The sequence below is a fragment of the Apium graveolens genome, chromosome 7, assembly GCF_009905375.1.
Source record: "Apium graveolens cultivar Ventura chromosome 7, ASM990537v1, whole genome shotgun sequence".
NCBI lineage: Eukaryota > Viridiplantae > Streptophyta > Magnoliopsida > Apiales > Apiaceae > Apium > Apium graveolens.
In genome coordinates this window covers 76,362,339-76,370,549 of record NC_133653.1, presented here as the reverse complement: position 1 = coordinate 76,370,549, position 8,211 = coordinate 76,362,339, and the positions used below count along the sequence as shown (strand labels likewise).

The 8,211-nt window shown below is 37.6% G+C and overlaps 1 long non-coding RNA gene across 1 annotated transcript; it reads left to right on the top strand.

The window, feature by feature from the left end:
- Positions 1-5,042: 5,042 nt before the first annotated feature.
- LOC141670627 (uncharacterized) lies at positions 5,043-6,343 on the top strand. Its single transcript, XR_012554664.1, has 3 exons — positions 5,043-5,257; positions 5,366-5,443; positions 6,306-6,343. It is a non-coding gene; the product is annotated as an uncharacterized LOC141670627 (long non-coding RNA).
- Positions 6,344-8,211: the final 1,868 nt, after the last annotated feature.

The following is an 8,211-nucleotide window of genomic DNA, read 5'->3' as shown; positions in this document are numbered from 1 at the left end:
AAACCCTGCTGAATTGGTAAACCAAAATAACCAAGAACACGAGGAAGTCGAATATAATGAATTCGGCTTAGAGGATTACAATGAAGAAGAAACTATGGATACTAACGAGGGGGAAGGCCAGAGAGGAAACCCCATGGACCAAATTATGAATCTTCTTCGAGAGAATTTAAATTGTCACCCTCAACCCAGGTGGATCATGTTCCAGTTACTAATGTCTTTAAGGCCTTTAAGTGGTTAAAACCCCCAGAAATTTCAAGGGACTGCTAACCTATTAAGTCCAGAGCTTGGCTGAAAGAAATGGAAAAGAGCTTTGAGATAGTGCCCATAGAAGAGACGCAAAAGACTGTGTTCACCAGTTATGTGTTAAAAGGAGAAGCAAATTATTAGTGGGAACCTAAAGGAACCCTGGAGACTGATGTGATTATCACATGGGGAAAAGTATTTCCCAGGTTTATGGAGGCTCAGATGGAGTTGAAGTTTCTAGAGATTAAGTAAGATAAGATGTCAGTGGCTGTGTACAAAGCCAAATTTATTGAACTGTCGAGATTCGTGCCGGAGTTTGTGAACACGAAAGAGAAAAAGGCGAGGAGATTTCAGCAAGGGCTGAAACAATGGATTCAGGATCGAGTGTCATTACTTGAGATAACAGACTATGTGCAAAAAGGCCTCGATTGTAGAGGCAGAGAGTGAGCAAAGTCAAAAAGAGGAAGAGAGCAAGAAGAGGAGTTCGGAAGCCAAGGCGGCAGAGCGATAAACAGAAGTTTCCGATTAGGACTGAGAGGGGAGTGGTGTCCCAACCCGCAGTGGGTGCCAGGTTCGCCACTACCGTAGCTGGCGGAAATAGCTTTAGCGAACCGGTAAGCAAGAGTATCACCCAGGGAGGTGGTCAATATAGGACTACGTTTCATAACCAGTTTCGGTCACCCCTACCAGATCATAAGTCATGTGGGGAGAAACATCCCGAGGTATGTAATGTGGGAAAAGAGCTACTGAGGTGCTTTAATTGTAACCAACCAGGACATTATTCTAGCAACTGCCCCAACCCAGCTAGGGCGTGATAGCAGGTAACCTTTTACTCAATTTGGTTACTGCAAATATTCTGTTTAATTCTGAAGCAACTAAGTATTTTATATCGCGAGATTTTTGGCCAAGTTAAAACTTAATGTGATTCCAAAGCGAGAATTATTGCGAATAAAAATAGTGAATCGAGAGGTTGTTCCAATTAATGAAATTCATCTAATCTGCAAGTGGGAACTAGGAGGGAAGGACTTTAAGTTGGACTTAATTCCTTTCAGGCTGAGAGAATTTGGTGTGGTCTTAAAAATGGATTGGTTATCGAGCAATGGTGCTCAGATTGATTATAAAGGAAAGAAAGTTAAAATCCGAATGCCGAACGACAAGGAAATTGTGATTAAGGGTCAGCGTCAGACCCAGAAATTTTTGAATACTGCTCAAGCGAAGAAATTATTGAGGAAAGATAGCAAAGCGTATTTAGCATACGTGGCGGGTACCAAGAGAGAAGCCCCGATGTATGTGACATACCAGTTGTTCACGAGTTTGAGGATGTGTTTTCCAAAGACCTTTCAGGATTATCACCTGACCGAGAGATAGAGTTCGCTATCGAATTAGCATCAGGAACGACATCAGTTTCAAAAAGCCCCATATAGGCTAGCCCCGGTTGAAATGAAAGAATTGACTTCACAGTTGCAAGAACTGTTGAATAAAGGAATGATGAGACCTAATGTGTCACCATGAGGCACACCAATGTTGTTTGTCAAAAAGAAGGACGGTAGTATGCGATTGTGCACATAGTATAGGGAACTGAATAAGCTGACTATTAAGAACAGATACCCTCTCTCTAGAATTGACGATTCGTTTGACCAACTTGAAGGAGTGGTACACTTTTTGAAAATTGATCTAAGAATGGGATATCACCAACTGAAGATTAAAACAGGGGACAAATACCGTATTTCGCACGAGGTATGGACATTATGAGTTCTTGGTGACGTCGTTCGGGCTAAAGAATGCCCCAGTAGCTTTCATGGACTTTGTGAATCGAGTGTTTAAAAAGTATTTGGACGTGTGCATCATTATTTTTTTATTGATAATATTTTAGTCTATTCTAAAATGGAAGAAGAACATGCGGAATATCTGAGGATAGTGGTAGAAGCATTGAGAAGAGAAAAGTTGTTTGCCAAATTCTCAAGGTACAAATTCTGGAAAAATGAAGTTCAGATCTTAGGACAATTGATGAGCAGTGAAGGAGTGTTAGTTGACCCTACCAATGTTGAGGCAGTATTCCAATGAGAAAGAATAACCACACCTACGGAATTAGGAACTTTTTGGGAATTAACCAGTTTTATGAGAGGTTCGTACGGGATTTTGCTAAGATATCAGGACCTTTGATTAGGCCTACTTGCAAAACGGAAAAGGTTGTGTGGAATGAAAAATGTGAGGAAAGTTTTCAGAAATTGAAAAGAAGTTTGGTATCAGCCCTCGTGCTGGCATTGCCCGATGGAAAGGGTGATTTTGTGATCTATAGTGATGCGTCACATAAAGGATTATGATGCATGCTCATGTGGCATGGGAAAATGGTTGCTTATGCCTCACGGCAGCTGAAGGAATATGAAGTAAGATACCCTACTCATGAATTAGAATTAGCAGTAATAGTTTTGCTTTGAAAAATTGGAGACAATATCCATACAGAGAAAATTGTGAGATCTACACTGACCATAAGAGCCTTAAGTATATATTTACTCAGAAAGAACTCAACAGGAGACAGAGGAGATGGTTAGAGTTAATGAAAGACTATGTCGGTGAGATTCTATATCACCCAGGGAAGGCCAATGTGGTGGCCGATGCCCTTAGTAGTAAAGAGAGACTCAAGATGTTGACAACGCCGGAGGAACTAGTGAGAGAACTCGAGGAGATGGAGATAGATGTGAAGTCACTGGTAAAGGGACTGATGGACTAATTGAGATCAAATTAGAACTGGAATTGTTAGAAAAGATGGGACATTATCAGGAAGAGAAGACGAATGAAGAGCGAGAATCTTTGACTGAGAAGAAGTCAAATATGAGAAAGATGAGAAGGGAATTATGAGGTATGCGAACCGGATTTGGATTCCGAATGTTCGAGAATTAAAAGATGAAATTTTACGCGAAGGACATAATTCTAGATATTCAATTCATCCTGGAGGTACCAAGATGTACCGAGATCCAAAGGAATATTATTGATGACCCAACATGAAAAGAGACGTGGCCAATTGGGTCAGTAAGTGTTTGACCTGTTAAAGAGTGAAGGTGGAACATCAGCGACCGAGGGGACTCCTACAACCCTTAGGAATTCCGATGTGAAAGTGGGAACAAATAGCCATGGATTCTGTGGTAGGATTTCCCCGAGCTAAGGCTAACCGTGATGCAATATGAGTAATTATATATCGACTGACCAAGTCAGCATACTTTCTTCCAATCAAGAAAACCTATATGGTGGATAGATTAGCAGAGCTATACATCAAGGAAATTATGATAAGACATGGAGTCTCTGTAGCTATCGTATCTGACAGAGATCCCCGATTCAACTCCAGATTTTTTTGAGGAGCTTTCAGGAATGCTTATGAACCAAACTGAATGTGAGTATTGCATACCATCCCCAAACCGATGGACAAAGTGAGTGAATCATTCAGACATTGGAGTACATGTTGAGAAATTTTGTAATTGATTTTTAAGGTTATTGAGATGAACACCTATCTTTGATAGAGTTTGCCTACAATCATAGTTATCATGTGAGTATAGAAATGCCCCCACATGAGGCGCTGTATGGTCGGAGGTGCCATTCACCCTTGTACTGGGATGAAGTTGGTGAAAGAAAGTTACTAGGTCCCGACTTGGTGTAAAGAACGAGGGACATAGTTGAGTTGATCAGAGGATGCTTAGCGGCAGCCCAAGACCGACAACGTAAATATGCCGACTTAGCACGAAAAGACAGAGAGTATGAAGTGGGTGACCAGGTATTTTTGAAAGTGTCACCATGGGAAGGACTGATGAGATTTGGAAAGAAAGGGAAGTTGAGTTCCCGATATATGGGTCCTTTGAGATTTTGTGACAAATAGAACCGTGGAATACGAATTGGCTTTACCTCTAAACCTTGAACAGGTTCATAGTGTTTTTCATGTGCCAATGTTGAGAAAGTATAATGCGGATACCAAGAATATAGTGAAACATGAATAAGTACTAGATCTGTCCTACATTGAGCAACCAGTTGAAATCATTGGTTGAAAAGAGCAAGTACTCAGGGACAAGAGTGTCAAGCTATTCAGATTCTTATTGAGACATCCCAAGGTCGAGGAGTCGACTTGGGAATTAGAGAGCCACCTGCGAGAAAGGTACCCCCATCTATTTGTGAGTTGATTCCGGGACGGAATCCTTTTAAGGGGGGGAGACTGTAAGAACCCTGATTTTTGTAATATTTTAAAACTTCTGTGAATAGTAACTTGAGCTAATTAAGTAATACGTATGGGGATCATCATTAAATGAATAGTGGAATTTTGAGAATCCTAGATCATATTCTTGTTTATCGAGGAAAATAAGTGAATGTAAAAGCCGACGGAATTCGAAGATTCACAATTATACTACGTGTTTTCGTATCCGTAAAGAATGACGTAGAACCGGGAATACTACGTGAAATAAATAATATATCAAGGTATTTCTATGATCAAGAGAAGGAATGGAATTAGTTATAGGATTATAAGCGATAAAAGAAATCGCTACGAAACAAGTCGTTATACGTGGAAACTATCGGAATGGAACGACGATTGCATTTACGATAAATAAACGAATGAGAAATTAAATCCCATGCAAGTTGGCCATGCATAACCAAGTCCTAACTAGTAGTTAGGAGTGTAACTAGATGATTAGAAGCTAACTAGAATAGTTAGTGCAATAGTGTTGAATAGTGATGAGAGACAAACAAGTACACAAGCCATACTTCTCCCTTTTCTCACTTCACCACACAATCAAACCAACCCATAACTTTGCCAAATTATTGTCAAATCTGCTGCATACATCCCATATATTCATTATACACTCCCACACTTTAGCCACAAAAGAAAACAACCACTTTTCCCTCACTTAAAGCTCTCCCATTTTTCATTCCAGCAGTTCGGATTTTCTGAGCAAGGGAGAAAGAAAAATTCATAACTCAAAATATACTCATTCAAATATCATGAAATTTTTACCATAGCTTCTCTATATCATGGGTAAGATTCGTACCAAATTTCAGCCTCAAATTAATATTTTTCAATTTTATAAAAATGTTTGAATGAGGTGCTGAAAGGTAACTCCGAAATTTTAACTTGTTTCTTAAGGATCTAGCCCTTCTAAGTGTTTTCTAAGAAAACCAAGCCTCAATAATCCTAGCACTAACCTTCCTAGTATCCAAGAAGGTATAACTTTCAACCCTTTAAGGTTTTATGGTTGGATTTAAGAGTTATGTTTGTTGTAGTGTTAAGATCCAAAGGATTGTGTTTGTTTGAGTTTGTATTGATTATGTTCTTGCTAAAGACTTGAGATGTTGAGTTGTAATCCATGTATGTGGTACTAGATAGAGCATATAAGGTTCATGTGGGTGGATCTTGAGAAGTACTTGTGTTTATGATGGTTATAGGTAGTGATTGTGTTAAGATCAAGTAGTAGAAATTGAGTTTGGGCATTCTTGCACTTGATCTGTTTTCTGCAAGACATTCGGCCATGAAAATGGTTAAAATTTGAAAACAACTGGCCATGACTAGATATATATTGTTTTATAGTTTCTATACATGTGCAGATCATCATGAGGAGATTTACGGTTTAGGAGTTATGGTCGTTTTAGTGTAAAACATTTCTGCGATTAGCCAACTGCACTTAAGTCCACTTGCATGGTGATTTTGAAGGACTTAAAATAATTTTGAGATTCTGGAAAAATTATGAAAAATGGATATGACAGTAGAGAAGACTGTCCAAAACGAATCTTGGGAAAATATTAATTTTTCGATTTTATAAAAATATTTTGGTAAAGTGAGCGCAAGCGAGAAACGCATAAAAAACCTAGTTTTGACGAACATTTTCTCACGTTCGAGCTTAAAACTCGAAATGGACTTTCTAAAGCGAACGATCGATTTCAAAACCCGACCATGTTATAAAGTGAGAATATAAGTGTTGAGAATGTGACGATCGGAGATTCGTTATACTTGAGTAGTTGCGAAAGTTGCTTAATAAAAGCGAGACGTTAATCGCGTACTAACTTAGACCGTTGGTTTTTGTTTATAGATCGCCAACCAAACACCAGAGACCATACCACTTCGATTAATCGAGGCAAGTTTTCGAAACCCTATCTCATACTATCCATGCTATATATATACTGTTGTGATATTGATGCCATGATTTACAGTTCAAATATATATATGCTTGTCTATGATATCAATGCATACGAATTATGCGATTGTTTATGAAAATAAATTTTGTTTTACACGAGTATGAGAATTTGAAACGTATTTTAAATATAATATATGATAATGGGAGTTGAAGATATTTTAATAACGATTTAATTCCGGAGAGAGCCGGACGCGAAAGATTTCTATTTCGATAAATAAAGTACGTTCGCGTAATATATATATCAAGCGAACGATTGAGATTTTGACTTAAACTTCGAGAAATATTGGTTTATTCATTTAAGGGACACCCTTACTTGATTGATTATTTTATAAAGCGATATTTAAGGGATTATTAAATATCCAGAAAGTATTTAAAAATATACTGAATAGTTTATAAATAATTTCACGTTATTTAATAAAGATTTAACTATTCAAAGAGCAATTATAGGATACCAAATCATGTTTTGATTATTTGATTAAGGTGTCTCCATTCGTTGGACCTTATTCACAAAATATTTTATATTTAAGGTTTTTATTAATTCATTGAACCTTAATTAGAAATACTTTGTACTTAAGATTTTATCAATTCATTAAATCCCTCTTATATAATTATGAGACCTTAGATTTTTAATATCTTCGGACTTCTAAAAACTTATTTAAAAATAGACATAATTCCCAAAGGTACTTTCTAAATTATTCAAAACTCTTGAAAGAGATTAATCATTTGAAACGTATCAAAACCTTAGGGAACTTAGTCTTGAAGCATAAGAGTTTTGCTTCCTCGTTCAATAAAGAACAAGTGAGTAATATACGTGTCACCCTACTACAGATAGGGATTTGAAAATGATTTTAAATTCAAAAATCCGACAACTCCCAAAGATCAATTGAGTTAAAAGTGATGAATAAATCATCTTATTTAAAGGTCAACTTTTAACGACCTATTCCTTCGAAAAAGGATTTTGAGCAAAAGATATAATTGTTTTGGGACTGGAATGTGGCCTGCCCGGTACGGAGTGGTATCAGGCAGTGACCAGGCGCGGAGTGGCGCATTATGCAAGCGCGGAGTGGCGCATTATACGGTTATATGGTCTATGTGACCATTGACTTTCGGACTTGCACGGCAATGGGCAACCACCGTGTAGTGTCTTGATGAGCCCAAAGGCGGCTAGGTTTGTATTCCTTCTACTAGTAGAGAAAATTTCGTATTTGGCTGATCACCGATACGTGGTTTATTCCAGTATAGTCCCTTTCTTCCATTTTGGAAAAACTGTTGTGAAATATACAACAGATAGCCGATAAGGCTGAGTTTTAAACAAGGATATTGATGAATATATATCAAATCCATTTGAGAAATCTGCCGATAAGGCTGAGTTTAAATAAGGATGTTGATGATTATATATCAAATCCATTTGAGAAATCTGCCAATAAGGCTGAGTTTTAAATTGGGATGTTGATGAATATATATCACACCCATTTGAGAATCTTGGTTCGAGTAACATCTTGAGATTTTGAAATAAAATGAGTACGAGTATAAAATGATTTTGAGAAAGAGATGAATACAAGTATTCAGTGGATATACTATTGTAGTTGATTTTGAGAATATTATAAATTTGATAAGCATATAAACTTTCAGAACGCTTTGGAGATACAAAGTATAATTATTGGTTTTATTTATCCTTACATACTTAATTATGGGGATATATACCTTGCTGAGCTTTAATGCTCACCCTTGCTTTTATATATCATATCACAACAGACTACCAGCATGGATCAGACCAGGACTGCTGTCCGTAGGCGGGTAA